Source organism: Prionailurus viverrinus, chromosome D1 (assembly GCF_022837055.1).
Source record: "Prionailurus viverrinus isolate Anna chromosome D1, UM_Priviv_1.0, whole genome shotgun sequence".
NCBI classification, from domain to species: Eukaryota; Metazoa; Chordata; class Mammalia; order Carnivora; family Felidae; genus Prionailurus; species Prionailurus viverrinus.
In genome coordinates this window covers 68676400-68696780 of record NC_062570.1, presented here as the reverse complement: position 1 = coordinate 68696780, position 20381 = coordinate 68676400, and the positions used below count along the sequence as shown (strand labels likewise).

The window sequence follows — 20381 nt, the reverse complement described above, 5'->3', positions numbered from 1 at the left end:
CACCTGCCCTACCTCATTTAATCCTCCCAGTAACCAGGGCCGTGGGGTGATACTGTCCGCATTGCATAGATGAGAAAACGGAGGCTGACAGAGGCGAAGTGACTTCTCCAGGCCCACAAAACTAGTAAATGGCAAAGTCAGGGGTGAGTCCTGGGTCTGTCTGACTCCATTTCTCTATCCCCTGTTGCAACAACCACAGCAGTAGAAGGTAGTGCACTAGAGTCAAAAGCTTTCTGAAATTCTAGACCACACCCTGTCCCAAAGAGGTTAGAGTAAGTTCTAGATTAGCGTTATCCAACAGAACTTTCTGCGATGATGGAAATACTCGTTTCTATGTCGTCTGATATGGGAGCTGCTAGCCACGGTATGGCCACTGAGTGCCTGAAATGTGGCAGGTGTGGACTTTGAATTTTTTAAAATTGTAAGTCATTTAAATTTAAATAGTCACCTGCGGCTAGTGGTTAGCGTCCCTACTGGACAGCAGAGCCGAAGATAAGTGCTTCCCAATCACGTTCATTCCAAGTAAATACAGGTTTGCTGTCCAATCGTAGAATGTTCCTATGAAACCTTTCACAAGCCAAAATGGTGTAAGGCAAAGAAGCCATTATCATTAATTTACACGTGCAGGCCCGAAAAATAACCTCTCAGGCCCCCCAAATAACCTCTCTTATACCTTAGGACATATCTCGCTAGTGGATACACAAAATACACCCAGATAAAACACAGATGCTCACAGACACAGTTCAAAGCTGTGGCAGCTTGGTGTGGAGATGCTGAGCAGGTTCCCGGGGAAGGAGCTTGGCAAGGCTGATCTCTCTGCTTGGGGTACCCATTGCCTCAGTAATGGCTCGCTGCAAAACGAATGCTGAATGCTATTTTTGCTTCTTGCCTCTTTTCTTAAAGGCCAAAATCCTCTCTGGGTCTCTTGCAGTGGACAAAAACAGATATCAACATAGGTCTCACATGAAGCAGAGTGATGTAACGTGAACTTTTGGAAAGTGGATATACCTGTGTAGAAAATAATAATAATAATTGTGCAATGAATGAGGCTGCTTCTTGCCACAGGCAACTGGCTCAAGGGGTCCCACCCACCTGGTTCCACCAGCCACCCCCGGGGCCAGGACCCCAAGAGTCAATGTCCCCATACACTTGTAACCCATTTCAGGCATGCCAGCTCCTAATAATGGTCAAGTTCTCTGCCAGCTCCCAGTCCAAGACACGGACATCTTTGTGATGATGGGAAATCCCAGCATAGGAAGTACACAGACGATGTCACTCCTTGCATGACATACTGTCCCCCATTCCCCACACAGACTGGGGTACAAAGGGGCTGGGGTACAAAGAGTGGCCCAGAGCCCAGCCTGAGGGAGCACGGGGCCCCTGTAATGAGCAAAACCTTCCTGGCCTTCACTGTCAGGGAGGCATTGGAGGGCAGGACCCTGTCACAACAACAGAACCTAAGGCAGGCTCTGGCCCTGAGGAGGGGAGCCCACCAGGCCCTTCTTCAGCACTTTGGCGCCACCTCCTGGGCACTTGCAGAGTGCCAGCGCATACAAGCTTCCAGGAGGAACCAAGACTGGGCACTGGTGACTGACAGGGGCTGTCAGAGACCTCCCAGGTCCCACCCGGTTAGGCCAAGGGGGAAGGTCAGGCCACCTGCTTAGGCCCACTGGGACACTTTCCTGCAGGGAAAGGGCACTTGGGGAAAGAAGGGAGGGAAACATTGTCCAGGAGCACTGGGGGAGGGGGCGGAGAAGGCTACTTCTGTGTTGTTCCAGTCTGGAATGGGAACATTCCAGAGTCCAGGACCTCGTTTACACCTCCATCATTACGCCGTGCCAGGCCCTGGATGTGCATGGAGAAGGAGAAGCGGAACAGGACTTTGGTGGTGGCCATAACAGGGTGACCGTGGGAAACAGGGTGAATGAAGGACGTGATGTGTGGGCTGGTCTCTGGGGGTAAGAGCAGACCACGCATAGAGAGGCAGTGGGGAGCGGCCTGGGGACCAAGGCCTGGAGGGGAGAGGGAGAGTGGCTGGCTGGGGGCGGCTCCAGGCGGCCAGCCAGGGGAGACCGTGTATGGGGAAGATGGCTGGAGCGCAAACAGCTGGGTGTGGGACTGAAGGGGTCCGGCTCACCCAGGGCCTTGTTTTCTGCACCCCCCACCCCATCCAGCAGACCCCGAGTCAAACCCCCAGGGGCTTCTGAGCTTGAGTGATTTTCTCCAAGGCTGTCCACGACAGATCCAGAGCTGCCAGCAAATGCAGTGGATGGACGCAGGCTACGTAGTTTGGTAGTAGAGAGGGGTGCGGGGTGGGGGGGGGGGGAATGGGAAAGCCCAGGATGGGAGTCTAGAGACTGCCACTGACTAGTTCCATGACCTGGCAACATTCTCCCTCTCTGCGCCTCAGTTTCCCCATTGAGAAACTGCAGGGATTGACTGATGGTCTCCAATTCTCCAACTTAATCGGTACTAAAGTACAGAGGGAGTGAGATACGGAGACGTTTGTGCTGGGAAGAATGTCCCTCTGGCCAGAAGGCGGGGGGCACTGTTGCATGCAGGTGCAGATCAGTCGTAAACTGAGTCTTGAGTTCTGTCACTGGGAGAGCTGGGGCCCTCGTGGAGGGCATACGCCTGCCTGAGCCAAGAGCTTTACGGGGTTCAGACTTCAGCCTCACACGGTTTCTCCACAGCACCGAAGGAGGCCTGCTTTCAGAGTGCTCCGGCGGAGCCCACACTCTGTCTTGCTCAACACGTGAGAGGAGCCCAGAAAGAGGGAAGAGGCCCAGGAACAAGGCCAGGGAATCCTTTATGGGAGCTGCAGTCAGCGACATCTGGAGCTCTGGAGTCTGGGCAGAGAAGTCGGGGCGGCTTCTGGAAATCCTCTGGAAGCAGGGACGGGCAGACATGACAGGAATAAGGGGCTTTCCTCTCACTGGAAAGCATTTGCTGTGTGTCCGTGAGCTCTCACAGGCTTGCCCTGAGCGGAGCGTCTCAACAACCCCCTGAGGCAGGCAGAGCAGGGCAAGGCATGGTTAGGCCTCGTTTGGCGATTGTAAAGCTTCCCTTCAGGAAGAAGCATCAGAGATCAGCAGTCCAGCCCCATATCCCATAGGAAAGGACAGTAAGACCCGCATTAGGGAGTGATTTGCGCTGGGCCACAGGGTACATCGGTGACTCAGTGACAGAGAAGAGACCCCAGATGTCCTTAAGAATAAGGCCTGTGGGGGGCGCCTGGGTGGCTCAGTCGGTTAAGCATCCGACTTCGGCTCAGGTCATGATCTCATGGTCCGTGAGTTCAAGCCTCGTGTCGGGCTCTGTGCTGACAGCTCAGAGCCTGGAGCCTGCTTCGAATTCTGTGTCTCCCTCTCTCTCTGACCCTCCCCTGTTCATGCTCTGTCTCTCTGTCTCAAAATAAATAAACATTAAAAAAAAAAAAATTAAAAAAAAAAAAAAAGAATAGGGCCTGTGGTAGGATACCAGTGTCAATAAACACCGAATTTCAAAGGCTTTAGTACAGGGACGGGGGCGGGGAGGGGGGTGGATAAAATATCTCCCTACTGACTTTTATTTAAAATTTTGTTTAACGTTTATTTATTTTTGAGAGAGACAGAGCGTGAGCAGGGAAGGGGCAGAGAGAGCAGGAGACACAGAATCTGACACGAGCTCCAGGCTCCCAGCTGTCAGCACAGAGCCCAACCCACGTGGGGCTCAAACTTGCAAACTGAGAGATCATGACCTGAGTGGAAGTCGGATGCTTAACCGACTGAGCCACCTGGGCATCCCTGATTTTTATTTTAATTACACGGTGAAACGACAAGCTATTGATATATTGGGTTAAATGAAATATGTTATGGAAAGTAATTGCACCTGTTTCTTTTGACTTTTTTCAAGGCGACGACTAGAGAATGTTAGATCAAGGACGGGGCTTGCATCCACGGCAGGTGGTGTATCTGTGCGGGACAGAGCTGCACAGGGCGGTCAGCTCTGATGCTGGTCAATTCAGCTCCTGGCTGTTACCCCGTGTCTAGTCCACTGAGTGGAAGAGGGTGGGGACAGACGTGGGAAGCTTTGAGGACTTTCCACGTGCCAGGCACTGGGCGAAGTCCCTTACATTTCGTTTTATCTTCCCTGCCACCCTGTGCCAGGGCTGGGAGGACAGGGAGTGCGGGAGGGCTCACTCAGGACCCCTGGACTGGGGTCAGGGTGAGGTCAAGGTGAGGGGCAGCGTCCTCTTGTCCTCACACGTGTCCTGAGTTTCCTGCCCTCCCTCTGTGTACCTTCTGGTGTACAGTCTTCACACCTCGGCCTCACACACGTCAGTTGTGAAATCTGTCCCCTCTCCTCTCGGGCTCTGCCCTCCTTTTCTGGACGCAGACACTGTCCCACGAGGCACACCTCCCAACAACCACACACCCTGCCTGGTAGCCCTCCCTGGCCTTGGCAGTGTGGCAGCTTTCGGAGAAGGGCTGCCAAGCGAGGCGGCTGGGCCTGCTGCTGGGGGGCAGCCTGGACTCTAACACCCGCCCCTTCCCAATAAATTGAGAATCCCCATTTCCAGGAGTTTGGTCCCCGTAGGAGCCAGCACTTAGCTCTGGGACCAGGCAGGCCCTGCTCCGGCAAGTGACCGCAGGAACCACAAGGTGGCGCTATTCCCACAACCCTCCACTTCCCAGGTCCCTCCGGTCACAGGTGCTGGCACTCCAGCATTTGGGAAGAGGCGTTCCCCGGACGGGTGAATTTCTAAGCCTTCAGCTGCCGAAGGTTATTCAGACTCAGGAATGCTGCACTTAAACATGGTCATCTCTGAGCACACGCTTAAAAATAAAAGGCAAGCAGGCTACAGGTTCGTTGCTGATTCTTTAAAAAAAAAATTTTTTTTAATGTTTTATTTGTTTTTGAGACAGAGTGAGACAGAGCATGAGCAGGGGAGGGGCAGAGAGAGAGGGCGACACAGAATCCGAAGCAGGCTCCAGGCTCTGGGCTGTCGGCACAGAGCCCGACGCAGGGCTTGAACTCACAAACTGCGAGATCATGACCTGAACCAAAGTCGGGTGCTCAACCGACCGAACCACCCAGGCGCCCCTGGTTGCTGATTCTTAGAAAGGAATTCTGTACCCAGAGGCTCTCATGCACACCTAAAACGTGCAAGAGGAATGCACGCACGTGACATAAACAGCACAAATAGCACATGGATCCATATGTGTGTGAACGTGACAGAAAGAAGGATGTTACAGATTATTTAGCAGTGAGGGTTTCTTACCTCCCTCCCCCATTTTAATTTAGCTCCAGGATTTTGGAAAGAAAGAAAGAGAGAAAGAGAGAGAGGGAGTTGAGGGAGAGAGAGAAGGAAAGAAAAGAAAAAAGAAAAGAAAACCTTACAATAAAGCCAAATATGTAAAGTTAGGGGAATTTTTTTTTTAATGTTGGCTGCTCTAGTTGCAGATGTGGGGTTAGAAGAGTCTCTTCCCAGTGCATAGTTTTCTGGAGCATAGTTTAAAAGCCATCAATCCAGTCCCCTTGCCTCATGTCATAGGAACATAAACAGACACTCAGGAAGGAGAAATGACTCTTTCAATATCATACAGCTACTCTTAAATATTTTCATTGAAACCTAAGCCCCCCCCAAAGCAGGTGTTTCCACTGAGGAAGGAAAAAAAAACAATTTCTATTTTTTCTGACTTATGTCCAGATTCTCTGCAAGTTGTGGTGACACCCCATGACCGGACAGATGGCAGTAATGGTGACACTCAGACCAGCTCCCTCCATTTCAAGCCCTCTCAGCATCCACTGTCCTGTACGACCCTCCCTATGCCCCTGAGGGCAAGTAGATACCCCACGGATCTTCCCCAAGAGGGGAAACCAAGGCACAGAGATGACTTGACTTGCTTTTGAGCACACAGTGAGTGAGTGTCAAAAAAAAAAAAGAGTACGAGACTAGCACACAGGACTCTAGTAACTATTCTACACACTGGTCTAGAGTTGAGTTAATTCTAGGTCTGGTGAGAAGCTTTTTTTTTTTAAGTTTATTTATTTATTTTGAGAAAGAGAGAGCGTGCATGCACACACGTATGAGCAGGGGAGGGGCAGAAAGAGAGGGAGAGACAGAATCCCAAGCAGGCTCCAAGCTGTCAGTGCAGAGCCCAACGTGGGGCTCCATCCCATGAACTGTAACATCATGACCTGAGCTGAAATCCAGAGTCAGTTGCTTAACCTACTGAGCCACCTGGGTGCCTTAGGGGGAAATATTTTTTAAGAGGGAGACAGTTGCTAGGTATGGGTGCTCAAGCTGATGAGAAAGAAGAGTGAGAACAAGAGACTGCTCCTTAAGAATGGGAACCTTCTGGGGAGTGTGGGTGGCTCAGTCCTTAAGCATCTAGCTTCAGCTCAGGTCATGATCTCACAGCTCGCGGGTTTGAGCCCCGCATTGGGCTCTGTGCTGACAGCAGCCTGGAGCCTGCTTCAGATTCTGTGTCTTCCTCTCTCTCTGCCCCTCCCCCACTTGTGCTCTGTCTCTCAAAAACGAATAAACATTCAAAAAAAAAAAAAAAGAATGGGAACCTGCCTTCTTCATTTTCGTGTCTTCAGGGCCAGGCATAAAGCAGCCGGTACATTGCGGGCCTCTAGACATTCCCTGGATGAATAAATAAATGTGACATAGACACGTAAATAATACATTTGGTTCCTGAGACCAGAAATTAAGATTCTGCCCATGCTAATACCATTTCCATAATCCAGTAGGCAGAAACCCTGGAGAGATGTCTTGAGAGGAGGAAGGGCTCGCAGCACACAGTGATTTGTTGGTCTTTCTCGCCTGTCACTCTGAACAGCACACTTCCGGGAGTAGGGTGGCCTTCTGCAACATTTTTATTATGCAAACCATTCATTTAGCTCACATTTTTGTTCCCACCTACTAAGCGTTAGGCCCTGAGGGGTGTAGCACAGACAGATCAGATAGCATATTTAATACATTTCAGAACTTTGACCGAAAATGAGAACATTTGAAAGGAACTCCGTGATCTTGAACAAGTGCTGACTCATAGTGTAGGTGGGGACAGGGCAAGCAATAATTAGCCATTCAATCCAGCAACAATTCACTGAACTCTAATAGCCCTGAACACGAGTGCTAGGTGAGCACAGGAACAGGGATGATGGGACAAGCCAGTGGAGCTCACCAGACAGATGGGACAAGACGGCCCCATAAATAACTACAATGTGAGGTGATCTCCGCTGAAAAATAAATATTGTAAGCCTCCCCATTCAAAAACCACTAATGGTTTGGTATGTTTCCCACCTTTGACTTGTGGTTATATAATGAATACATTCCTTTTATATATACAGTTCTCCCTTTTCCCCCCACAGAAATGGAATCATATAGTCCATATTTTTGTACACTCTACCCAGATTAACACGCTGCAAGCAGCTTCATTCTTTCTACGGACTTGGGCACGCCATTCATCCTTCACATAGCATATACCAGGGACCATGCTGGGTGTTGTGTAATAGGGACTAAAACATGGTCTCTGCTCTCGGGTAGCTTAAACCACATAGACGTACCTTAATTCAGTAAATAATTTCCTTGTTGCTGGACGTTTCCATGGCCACACTGTTCCTCTGTTTGTAGTGATAATGATAGGTAAGATTTATTGAGCACCTACTATGGGCCAGGAACTGTCAGAAGCACTTAATGTGGATCATTTCATTTCATCTTTGTAAAGAGCCCCCTGTTATAATTTCAAATGTAGATGAGGAAATGGAAGATAAGGGCTTATTAATTTATTCAAGGCCAGGTAGCTATTAAGTGACAGAGCCCAGATTTGAAGCCAGGCATTTTGACTCCAGAACCAGTCTCTCTTCCACTGGTAGGAGCAAAGCTACGATGAACATACCTGTTAATATACCTTTTCACATTTATGCGAGCATTTCTGAAAAATGGATTCTTGGAAATTGGAATTAGTGTTTCAGAGTGTATACATATATCTTCTAAGTACCCCAGAGACATGACTTTTAAAAGGGAAAATGGAAAGATCTCTTTTGAGTTGTTGAAAGATCATTTTTTTGTCCAATTAAACCTCTGTTTGTCAAATACGGCAGCCGCCAGTCATATGCTCCTGTTAAGCACTTGAAATGTAGTTAGTCCAAATTGAGATATGCTCTAAGTATAAAACACATCAGATTTTGAAGACTTAGTATGGAAAAATGTAAAATATCTCATTGGTAAGTTCTATATTGATTACAGTGGTAGCACTTGGGATGCATTAGGTTAAATAAAACCTATTATTAAAATGTATTGTTTTAATTTTAATTTAATATAATTTTAATTTTAACTTTTTAAACATTTTTTAATGTTTATTTATTCTTGAGAGAGAAAGAGAGAGAGACAGAGTGTGAGTGGGGGAGGGGCAGAGAGAGGGGAAGACACAGAATCCGAAGCACGCTCGTCTCCAAGCTGTCAGCACAGAGCCCAACATGGGGCTTGAACTCACGAACCATGAGATCATGACATGAGCTAAAGTCAGACACTTGACTGACTGAGCCATCCAGGTGCCCCTAATTTTATTTTACTTTTATTTAAATGTGGGACTGAGCCCTTAACCTGTGGATTTTATCTAGCTTTATCTGAGCCCTTAACCTGTGGCTTCATCTAGCCATTGGGTCAGAAAAGCAGGTTGCACTAGCCCTGGGTAAGTAGTGTCAGAATTGAACTGAACACCAGTCGGTGACCAGGTGTTGCAGAACTGGCTGGTGGTGTGGAAGAAACCCACATACTTGTCATCAGAAGTTTATGAGTACAAACCACTCACGCCATTTCCTCAGCACTCGCAGTATCCCAAGCACTGTGCCCTTTACATGCACAATCTCATTAATGTACATGACAAGCTGAGGAGGTGGTACAATTACTGTGCCGTGCTACAGATGTGGATGTGAGGCTCAGAAAGGCACAAGGTCATCAGTCGATGCCCAGCAGAGTAGGGATTCCAACCCAGATCTGACTCTGCAGTCAGCGTTGCGTTTACAAATAATTCATTAATTTGCTTTTAGTTTTTCGCATAGGTGATACATGCACATTTTACAAACGTCACCGGGTACAGAAAGGTACCTGGGGATGTTCCGCGTTGATAGAGACATGGTAATATACACACACCGTTATACACTGTCTTGCTTTTCCTTAGCAGTTTTTCTTAGGGATCATCCTACCCCTCACTTTCTTTCGTTGTTGTTTTTTTCTGAAAATTTAATGAGGTGAGATTCCCATAGCACAAATCAGCCATTTTAAGGGAAACAATTCTGTGGCACTCAGTACGTTCCCCGTGTTATACAACCACAACCTCTACGTAGTTGCAAAGTATTGTCATCACTCTGAAGTAGAACTTCTTACCCATTGAGCAGTTGCCGCCCTTTAGCCTCCCCTGCCAGCCCCAGGTAACCACCACCTGCATTCTGTCTCCATGGAGTGAGCCATCTTGGATATTTGGTATAAATGGAATCATACAATCCGTGACCTTTGGCATCCAGCTCCTTTCACTTAGCCTAATGTTTTGGAGGTTCATGTATGTTGTAGCATCTGTCAACACTTTACTCCTTTTTAAAACTAATATCCCATTGTGTGATATACCACAATTTGTTTATCCATTCATCCACTGATGGACCCTGGATGGCTTGCACCTTCTGGCTCTCATGAACAGTCCTGCTATGAATATGCACGAGCGTATACTTGGTTGGGTACCTCTTTTCAATTTTAGGACTGGAGTTACTTGGTCATATGGCAATTCTACACTTCATTTTTTGAGAAGTTGCCAAACTGTGTTTCACACTGACTAAACCATTTTACCTTCCCATGGGCAATGTATAAGAATTCCAATCTCTCTCCATCCTCACCAATACTTATTTTCCCTTTCTTTAACTAACCACCCTAATGGGTGTGGAGTGGTTTTGATGTGCATTTCTGTAATGACCGAAGGTGTCAGATAGGAGGTAAAGGCTGTTGAACCTCTTTCTTGTGCTGGTTGGCCATGTGGATATCTTCTTTGCAAAAAATGTTCAAGTCCTTTGCCCATTTATTTGTCTTTTTGTCGTTGAGTCGTAAGAGTTCTTCGCCTATTCTGGACACAAGAGTTTTATCAGAGATCATTCTGCACTTTCTTCGTGTCTGCTCAAATGTCATGTTGTTGGAGAAGTCTCCCCACAGTTCACATACTATAGCCACTCTCCCTGCTTAATTTTTCTCCTCAGCATTGATCACCACGTAAAATATAAATGTTTAACATCATTTCTGTGTGTCTGCATGTGTGTTGTGCGCAGGTTTGGAGATTTCTCTATCCTGTGGAATGCAAACTATATAAAAACAGAGGCTTTGCTCTTGTGTTCATCTCTATCCCCAGCTCCTGGAACAGAGCCTTAGCACCCAATAAGTAATAGTAGAATGAATGAATGAGAACAGATAGAGCTACTCATTCTTTTGATAGGTGAAAACAGTTTTATAAACTATTTGTAGTTTTATAAAATGTGGTTCTTAGAACACAGCGTCTCTGCCTACCTAACTCTTAAGCTTTAAGAGAACTGTTCAGGCCTGTCTGGTTCCTAAAACCAGCAGCGGCCCATTCTAGGGTTTATCTAGCCCTCAGGTCAGAAAAGCAGGCTGCTCTCCAGCACCCACTCACTCTTACAGAGTAGTATCTTCACTGTCTGCCCTACCCCATGTCAGGTTCCACATCCAAACCTGTTCCTAAGCTGCTCACTTTTTATTTTCTCCCTGTTTCTAACCTCACCTTATGTTGGATGGGACGCTCACCATTGTTCTTTCCGCTCTGCCCCCTTGAATTGTGTTCTGGAAACACAATGGAGATTCTAATATTCTCAATGGTTCTGTTTGTCCACCTGGTGCCTGGACCATCTTCTGGGTCCATTTTCTTGAGCAGATCTTTTACCAATTCCTCCTCTCTTGGTCCTGTGATCTGAACCCAATTGAGAATGTTTGGTGGTAGCAGCTGGCAGAAAGCAGAGGGGAAATTTGGAAAACAATTTCATCGACACTCGTACTCTCTCTCTTTCACTTGGGCTGAAGTTCTACCAACAACTCCCTCACCATTCTTCTAATCACAGGTGATATTTGCTATCTCGCCAACAATCAAGAATAGAAGTTCTAAAGGCTGGGTCTCTGGGAAGACAGTGTTAGAATCACCTAGGAATTTGTTAGAGATGCAACGTCCAGGCCCCCATCCAGGAGCCTGCCCCTCCTGCCCCCAGGTGGTTCTGATACTTGCTGATGTTTGAAAGCCACCAGGTCAAAATGATGGGCACTGGGATGTTCTGCCCGGCAGCGTTGGCCAACCTCAGGGCCAGTGGCGTGCATTCCCCAAGCAGCACAAACTAGCTAGGGGCTATCAGATATGAGGCAAATGACCCACTCCAAGGGTCTGCTTCGGATCAAGGAGGAACAGACAGAGCAAGACAGCGACAGGGGAATAAAACCGAGGGACCCGATTTTAGCAGTAGCTATCCAATTTGCTCCCATGGCGGGAAGTCTCCCCTGGTAACTGTGGGACTTTGAACATGTCCTTCATTTGAATCCTGCTCACGTCTCAGCAGAGGGCTGGATGGAAATCTTCTTTCCGACAGGGATGTGCAGACCCTGCGCGAGAAAAGAAAAGGAGTCTAAAATAGAAGCGCCTCAGCAACCGGACCGAAATGGGGATGGGAACGTGTTTATTATGTGAACTTCTTCTGACCCTGCCATCCTGGCGGCACTGTGCGCTGAGGCGGATAAAAGGTTTGCCTGTGTAAACAGAAGAGAGCTGTCTGCACCGAGACCCTCCATAACCCTTTGTGGTCTAAGCAAAATTGCTGTAGACACTTCCCTCACCCTGCCTTCCCCGGAGCCCCAGCTGAGCATATACAAAGGGAGCTCTGTTCCCTGCTCACTTGCAAGAGCTCTGTTGGCTGGGCTTGGTAATGACGTTGAGGGTGACAATATAATAATAGTTAACACTCAGTGATGCTTACGACATGCCAGGCACTTCGTTGAGTGGCTTAAAAAACTACTTCTTGTAAGACCTGCAACATTCCCATGAAGTGGATGCAGTTCCCGCCCTCCTTTTACAGACGAGGGAAGTGGAGTTCTGACGATTGGAGAGACCTGTCCCAGTCCCCCGGCTGGAGAGTAACGCGGGGCTGGGGTTGCCCTTGGCACCGACCCTGCAATGTCTCCCAACAAGGGCTTATTTCTTAAGGCTGGCTTTTATTGCTCTCTTTCAACAAAGGAAAAGTTATTCAAAGGTGGGAGAACTAGATTTTAGAGAGAGAAATCCATTTATCCAAGATGATAAATCCAGGAGGTAGCAAAACCGTGAGCGGAACACAGTTCGTTCACCCACGCCATGATGTCCACCGCTGGGTCCTTTGCCTGACCTTCCTGACCGAGGTCAAGGCCCCCTTTCCTGAGAAGCACCACTTGCACCTATAGAGCTGCCTATGGTTGGTGAGCGGCTATACTGCAGGGCAGTTCCAAGTCTGGACCCAGGAGTTCAACACAACCTGCTTCAACTCCTGGCTCTGACCTTGGGCGAGCTACTTTACCTTTTTCCCTCATTGTCTTTTAGTTTGGGTAGGATTTATGTACACTAAATTCAGTCTTTTCAGTGTACGATGAGCTGTGACAAATGTATATCCATGCTCCCTGCCCACCATCACAATCAAGGTATAAAATCCCCCAAATGTCCCTGTGCCCTTTGTAGTCAACCCATCTGGCAACCAATGATCTGTTTGCAGTCCCTATGGTTTGCCTTTTCTAGAATATTGTATAAATGGGGCCAGTATATAGCTTTTTGAGTCTGGCTTCTTAACGGAATGCTTAACGGAATGCATTTGAGACGTATCCATGTTGTCATGTGTATAGGTAGCTTATTCTTTTTTTACTGTTGACCAGCAAGGATTTTAATGTAGCAGAAACCAATAGCAGCAACTGGAAATGCCCTGCCAGGCTGTTGAGCACACCGCCTCTCACGTCTTGGCCTATTATCTTCAAGATGGCACAATTGTCTTGGAGACAGTGGTGGTGAAGGCAACTGGAAAGTAGGTGCACAAATACACCCCTTAGAGACCTTCTCAGATTATCTTCTTAGTGACAGTGGGATTGGGCTAACTAAGAGCCCTGTGGTTCGGGCACTAACATGTCCGTAAGCTAGAGAATCCTGGGATACTCAGGTCATGGCAGTTACGGTCAGAGTCAGAAATCAAACCCAGGACTGTCTAGTTCCAAGTCCAGCCTTTGTTCCACTATTCCAGCAGCTTCCAACCACATCCATGGGAAAGCAAGCACTGCTGGGCCAGACCATGCTGTTCCTCAGGTCGGGGGGTGGGGTGGGTAGGGTGGAGACTGACGGTATGGTAGGAGAACTTTTTGGTGAGGCCTGATGATAACAGAATCCTTAGCAAGGACCGTTCCAGAATGTAGCCTGAAGGGTCCCATCTCACACCTGCTGGATCCTCATCTCCAAAGGGCACCCAGGCACCTGTTTTGTTTAGCAAGCTTTATGGGGGCTTCTGTTATGTCACCTGCATTGAAAGTTGCTCCAGAGAAGAAATAAGCACATCGTTCTGTCCCCAGGCAGTGGAAAGAATTGGGTAGAATCACATACCTAGATATTCTTTCCCTGTTAGTTGCCTAAGAACATCGATTCTTAGCTTTTCCTCTTTTGGCACAGGCCCTACCAAATTCTCTTGCTCCTTAGCCACCCTCCACTTCAGACTCACAGGCAAGCATACACAGAGCACATGAAACCACCTGCTAAATAAAAAAGCAAGACAGCTAGGCTGGGGGCTCATCCTCCTGGTCTGTGTTCCATGGGCGATGGCCAGGAATATGGTCCCCCAGGTCTCTTTGGTTCACCCACCCATGGAAACTTGGCAAATCACATGTATGTTTTGGATATTCAGTGGCTGTTACTCATGGAAATCCTGAATCCACGTGAACACTCTTTCCAAAACCAGATGGAGTTTCCATTCAGAGAAACCTTGGCACCACTTTCCGCCGGAACAATCACAAGTTACAGGCAGGACCTGGGAGGGCTTCATGAAAGTGGTGGCTGGCACTGCAGACAGGGATCAACTAGGGAAGGAGAGGATGCCCCTGGCTGGCATTTCCCTTTCCTGAAAAACGGGGTGGCCCGCTGCCTCTAACTCATGGGTCTCAGAGAGGGGTAGGAACCTCCTCTAATTGAAACCTTCCTTGAAGAGAATTGTTTTGCTAAGATATAAGCAGCCCCACTCCAGACATTTAAGGCAGTTTGGCAGCCACTAATAGAACATCCCTAAACCTAACTCCAACAAAAAGGGGAGTATATGAGAAGAATGCAAAACATCTCACAGAATCTAAGAGCGGCTGGGCTTCAGAAAGACTCGAGAAAGATTAGAACCAGGAACCAGAATGACGTGGTTATGACATTGCCACTCTCTTCCTTCCCATCACCCCCTCTCTGGGGCTCACAAATGTCTTTCTGGATATCTCGCTCCCTCAATGTCTCTATCCCTGAATTTCTCTCTCCAAGTTGGCTTTTGTCATCAAGTAGCTAAATGGTGTCTCCAGCCCTAAATCCAAGACAGAATCTGATGGGTCAAGCTTTAGACAAGTTTGTCCCTGGCCCAAAGGGGTGGATAAGGAGAGTCATCCATGCAGATTAATGGATCCCACCAGAGTTAATGGGTCCTGGCATTATCTGCTTATCTCTCTGTTTCGCACTAGATTCCTTGAGGGCCAGCCCCCAGCCCCTAGCAGGTGCTCTGGCTGCACTGGAGATCATTGCAGGGACAGGCATCTTGTGCAATCCCAGGTGACTTTCATTCTGACAGAGAAAACAGACATTAAATAGCCATGCAGATACCTTTTCTCCAGCCAGCTCTTCACATTTTATTTCCAAATTATGTGCAGAGTACTCTATGGAAGGGAAAGAAAAAGAGAGAGAAACGGCCCCCCACCCAGATATAATGAATTATTGTGAATTGTTAACGTTTTAAAAATCAGTGCATAATGGGCATCTATGCAGACTGGGTGCCTGTAAGTTCTGGATCTCTGAGGTTTCCTTGTTTGCATGGGGCACAGATAAGCCCCACCCCCTGCCTAGAGCCTTTACCTGGCTCCAGCTCCCTGGCCCAACAAAACACCCCAGGAGGAAAGCTATAACCATTGAAGCAGACAGAAGGGCCTTTTATGAAGAGAAATGCCCCTCCCTGCCAGCCTGTGCCACCTCTCCCCTCCCACCCCCCGTCCCTGCTTCTCACTTCACAATAATGGCAGCCACTGCTGGGCTTTGGGGAGGTGAGCATTTCTGTTAAGAACAGATCTAAGAAACATCTACTTGGCACTAGGAGGTTTTTCATTTTGTCTTGTTCTGGGTGGCGGGATGGAGGTGGAGGGACTTGCCTATTGCCTTTTTGTTTGCTTGTTTCAATTTATTCACAAGCTATTTCAAACATACCAAATATAGTACAATGGACACCCCCATGCACTTACACGTAGTTAATCAACTATGATGATTAAATAGATACCAATATTTAGACACTTCTAATTCAGAACCTCCCCCTTCTGGCACGCGCTCTTTCCTAAAGAAATAAGATGTTATTAATCCCACTGAAGACGACTTCCATCTCTTCCTCTGCCTTCCACCTCAGGGCATTCGACACATGTTCCGTAATTTTTACTATATTTGTAGCATCCATAAGCAATATAAACTGCCATTTTGTGTTTTTACAATATGCACCAACAGTATTGTGTGCATTTCATTTTGCAAATTGCCTTTCCTACTCCACATTATGTCTTCTGAGATTTATCCATGTCGTTGCCTAGAAATATTGCTCATTACATTAACGGCGTATTCTCTTGTTTGCAGAAATCCCAGGTTATCCATTTTCCTGCTGGAAAGCCACTAAGCAAGTGGTTTTCACATTTTTGTAAAAAGTGGCTTCAGTAAACATATTTATATCATGCCTTGTTAGGCACATGGTCACGAGTTTCTGGAGGGCAGACAGCTAGTCGTGAAATTGCTGTGTAGGTGCTCGCTGTCTAGGTAAATTTTTAGAAGGTTACAACGGCTCTTCTGTCACTTCCTCTCAACAGTGACATGGGACCCCAGTTTATGATTCTGAGGGTCCCTCGTAGAGAAAATGTGAGAACTTAGAATTTTTAATTTATTTATTTATTTTGAGAGAGCATGACGGGGGGAGGGTCAGACAGACAGGGAGAGAGAGAATCCCTAGCAGGCTCCGCACTGTCAGTGTGGAACCCAACATGGGGCTTGAACCCACGAACCATGAGATCATGACCTGAACCGAAATCAAGAATCAGATGGTTGACCAACTGAGCCATGCAGGCGCCCATGAGCACTTAGAATTTTTAAATAATAATTATAGAGTGCTTCTAATACCTTAAAAGAGAAAAAACACGTGTCACTAATTGTTACAGAACTTAGACCAGTGATATAATGGAAATTGTGGCATTTTAGAAGGTTCCTTACCCTGAAGAGGATTGATCTGGATAGCTCTGCCTGCTCTGTGTGCCCTGGACCCCTTACCTTCCAGTGACCATTTAGAATGTGACCCTTTCTCAACTCAGGTCCCAAACCCACAAGCCTTCCCCTTCCCCTGCCCCCAAACTTCTTGGAGCCCAGACTGTGTATGGATCCAGTTGGGGCCCTCTCCCGGCTGACAGTGCCTGTCCTCCTTGCCTGAGAATGCCTCAGGTTGCTGATCGGATTGGCAAAAGCTCGGCAGGGAGGACACTTATATTCGAGGTCCATAGATTTTCTTACCTTTCCTTTCTTATTTCCTCCCATTTTTTTTTTTTTGTAGTTTCACTTAATAATGGAACTATCAATACATCTCCCCACCCATGTAGGAATGCAAAATGTAGACCCCATGTGAAAAAGTACATGCCCCTTTGCTTACCACTCGGGGTCGCTCAACATGTTTTTGTTTTAAAGTTCAGTCTGAAAGTCAAGATCTCCAGACCTCATGACAAAACGTGTAAGGCAGAAGACGAGTCTTATTTGGGGAAATTCCCAATCTTCACAGCCAGCACCATGGAGGACTGAAACCGCATGGTTTGCTCTGTAAATCTGCACCATGGCAGCTCTCAGCTTGGCCCCAGTGCGCCCCCTGGCCGCAGCCTGCCGTCCTGCTTTAGTTTCTTCCTAGCGAGTGCACCTCAAGTGGCAAGGTGGTGCGTCTGGAGACTTGGCTCCAGCCAAGGGCTCAGCACGGGCTCAGCCACCCCCAGAAAGCTAATGAATAGGTAAGGTGCCACATATCTAGAGGATAGAGCAGTGGATGCTGGGGGAAGGGGCTTTCCCTGGATGTTCAGCAGGACCCAGCCCAGAGGCTCAGTACCTGAAGAGAACATAGCTAGAAGCCTCATCTTTGCAACAAATGGTGATGTGGAAAGTTCTACAGAGAAACGCAGTCATGAGAAATAAGGCGGAAGAGCACATCCGAGTCTCCTTCCAGACCACCCCTCACTTGCTGTCTGGCTTTGAGGGAATGGCGTAACTTCTCTGAGTCTCCTGCCCTCACTATGGACTTGGGGCGTGTACAGTGCCTGGTGACATGAAGGCCTCGGATACGCTTTCTCCCCACTCGACACTCTGCTGTGGACCCAAGTGAATGAATACTACAAAGAGGCCGTGGGCCCTGTAGGGGAGGAACAATTTCTCTTCTACCTTTGTAGGGTCTCCAGCTGGACCTAAGAACTAAACTGACATAAGGCAGACTAAGAGGAGAAAGGTGGACAAATTGTACTAAAATTCCATGTGTACCTGGGAGCCTTCACAAGAAAATGAGGACCCAGGGAAGTGACCAGAGCAGAAAGCTTATAGATGTTTTAGACAAAGAAACAATAACTTTGTGAAGAAATGAGGGCAAAGGGCTCTGGGCTTGAGATGGTAAATTGTGGGGTAGCGACTAGATCTGGGGTGGGGGGAAAGCTAGTGGAAAGTAAGGGTCATTTTAGTAAATTTGTTTGTACAGATCCATTTTGACATCGGTTCCCAGTACCTACTTAGTGATAAGGACATTCTTCTCTTGCTGGCACAGGGAAGGCACCTCTCTCATAGGGAATTTCATGGTGTTTCTAGGTAGGAAAGGGGACGTCTGAGAGCCTTTCCTGCATCTGCTATTTCTCAAGTGCCTTCAGCTCAAAATAATCAGTATGCCAGGGGCACCTCTCGGCTCAGGTCATGATCTCACAGTCTGTGAGTTTGAGCCCCGAGTAGGGCTCTGTGCTGACAGCTAGGAGCCTGGAGCTGGCTTCAAATTCTGTGTCTCCCTCTCTCTCTCTGCCCCTTCCCCGTTCATGCTCTGTCTCTTACTCTTTCTCAAAATAAATAAATAAACATTTAAAAAATCAGTATGCCAGTGACATATTTGGGGTGGCATGTCCTGAATTTCTTCGTGTTCAAATACACGTTTTCCAAGTAGTCACCTACAGAATATTTCATTTTATACTCCCAAGTCAGCTCCAACACCACCTGGGCAGTTTATAGCAGAGGAGTTTGGCAGCGAGGGGGTGAAGACTCTGAAGCCAGATTCCTGGGTTCGACCACTTACTAGCTACCTGGCCTTAGAAAAGTTTCCTTATTTTTTTTAAAGTTTTTATTTTATTTATTTTGAGAGAGACAGACACATCACGAGCAGGGGAGGGGCAGAGAGAGGGAGGGAGAGAGAATCCCAAGCAGGCTCCACAGTGTCAGCACAGACCCCAGTGTGGGGCTCGAACTCATGAACTGTGAGGTCATGACCTGAGCTGAAACCAAGAGTCGGATGCTCAACTGACTGAGCCACCCGGGCTCCCCAAAAGTTTCCTTATTAGTAAAATGGGAATAAAAGCAGTAGTACCAACCTCAGAATTAAATCAGTTAATTTGTTTTCCTGGCACACAGCACTCAGTAATGGTATCGCTTTATCAAAATACTAATAGCTATTGTTACACTAATGAGCCCATCCATTTCTCAGGGGCCAAGTGTGTATTATGGCTGTGGCCCTAGTGACACAAAGGTGAGCGAGTCGTTCTCTGCTTCCCAAGGGCTCCTGGTCACTCCTTGGTCACCCCAGGTCCCAAGGGCTCCTGGGGGGGGGGGGGGGGATGGGCCAGTGACCAGACAGACCATGGCAAGGCTGGGGCAATGGGACAGCACATGGTGCTGGGGAGCTAGAGGAGAAATGGGGAGGAGCCTGGAGAGCACTGGAGAGACTTCCGGTTCTTTAAAGATGGGGAGAAGTCAGCTAGATGCTGGGGAGACTGCTGTGAATAAAACAAAGTTCTGCTCCCACGATGATTCGCCAACATATCCCACTCACCACATGCCCCGCACTTTTCTGCATGCGTTATGCTTGTTAACTAGTAGGTCCACGTGCCACTCTAACCTCCTTTTTCCGTTTGGACTAACCGGAGCGCAGACAAATCTGATGACTTGGCCAGACTGGTCAAGTCCCAAGGAGCAGAGCTGGGATTCACACCAGGCAGTCTGGCCGCCGCTGTCTGGCCTCAACCACTCTGCTGTGTCGCCCTAGAGGAGCTTGCTCACATTCTCACGACCTACTCCGGGAGCTACAAGTGGGTTTTTTTTTTTTTGGCTGCAGTGAGGTGTCAAGCACAGCAGGCGTGTTGAGGCCAGCCTGTGAGGGTCCTCGGCCCCCAGGCTGGAGGGCTGGGGCTTTACCCTGCATGCTGGGTACAGAATGGCTTGTAAAGGGCAAGGGGGACGCGGGGAGAACAGCCTCCCCGCGCCTACCGTAAGCTGTATCGAGAATCCGGACCAGGGATGACAATGGACAGGAATGGATGCAGGGAAGGGGCGGCTCGCGCGGCCGAGGAGGCAGGCCTGCGGCGCGGGGTCGCGGTCGCCCGGCCGGCCAATGGCGTGGGACTGGGAGGCGGCCCCTCCCGCGGGGCGGGGGCCGGGCGGGCGGGGCGCGCTGCGGGCTCGCCGGGTACCAGCGCTGCCGCATCCCTGCGCGCTCCCCGCCCCCGCGCCGCTCCCGTTCCCGCAGCCCGCGGCGGCGTCCCGGCGAGGCCTGGCAGGTCCAACGCGAGCGCGGCTCTGTCCAGTTGGGTGCGTGAGGGACGGCGGCGGGGAAGGGGCGGCTCTGTTCGGTCTCGTCTGGACCGGTGAGGGGCCGGGCCCTCGACCGGGTTCCGATCCCGCGGGGAGGGTGCTGACGGGCGCTCGGATCGCCCCAGAGTGGGCTGCCCAGGGCTGGGCTGGGAGTGGGGTCGTGGCGCTCGAGCTGCGCTGGGACCTGGTCGTGAAGGGGCAGTTCTCGAACCGGGGGCGGCGGGGGCGTGAGCGGGGGTGTGGGGGGAGGGCCACGGGCGTTGGGGACTAGGCTCTGTC

At 48.8% G+C, this 20381-nt stretch overlaps 1 protein-coding gene across 1 annotated transcript in view; it reads left to right on the top strand.

The window, feature by feature from the left end:
* Positions 1–19944: 19944 nt before the first annotated feature.
* The window catches only part of DKK3 (dickkopf WNT signaling pathway inhibitor 3), a 47123-nt gene continuing 46686 nt past the window's right edge, over positions 19945–20381 (top strand). The window contains exon 1 of the mRNA XM_047823642.1: positions 19945–20099. The gene's annotated coding sequence lies outside the window, so the exon portion shown is untranslated. The remainder of the gene's footprint in view (positions 20100–20381) is intronic.